This window comes from Cajanus cajan, chromosome 10, assembly GCF_000230855.2.
Source record: "Cajanus cajan strain Asha chromosome 10, NIPB_CcT2T_4, whole genome shotgun sequence".
NCBI classification, from domain to species: domain Eukaryota; kingdom Viridiplantae; phylum Streptophyta; class Magnoliopsida; order Fabales; family Fabaceae; genus Cajanus; species Cajanus cajan.
Genome location: NC_138526.1, coordinates 2,395,817 through 2,396,304, shown reverse-complemented (window position 1 = coordinate 2,396,304; position 488 = coordinate 2,395,817).

The following is a 488-nucleotide window of genomic DNA, read 5'->3' as shown; positions in this document are numbered from 1 at the left end:
TCATAAAAAATGCAACAAACACAGGATTGGGGCCAATCCCACTACCCAGCATACAATCACACACCCAGAGCGAGGTTTCCTCACTCCCCCCCCTTACCTCGATAAGCAGGAGCCGAATCTTGTTGGTCGCCCCCTCTAGGTTCCCCTTCGTCTTCAAAGAGAAAGGAGGAAAAAGATAAGAAAATGAAGAAAATGAATTTTAAAGAGTGCAAAACGCTCTATTTATAGGCACCAGGCCCGTTCCAAAACCAGAACGTCCCGTTCCAAAACCAGAACGGCCCGTTCTGAGTCAACACTTTGTCCTTTAAAAACACATCCGGAACGGCCCGTTCCCAAAGTGAAACGGCCCGTTCTGGGTTAAAATTTTACCCATGCATGCTTGATTTGGAACAGCCCATTCCCAATGTGGAACGGCCCGTTCCAAAGCTACAAAAATCCAGGACTGTTAATTAATAAATAAATAATTAACATATATATAATATATATTA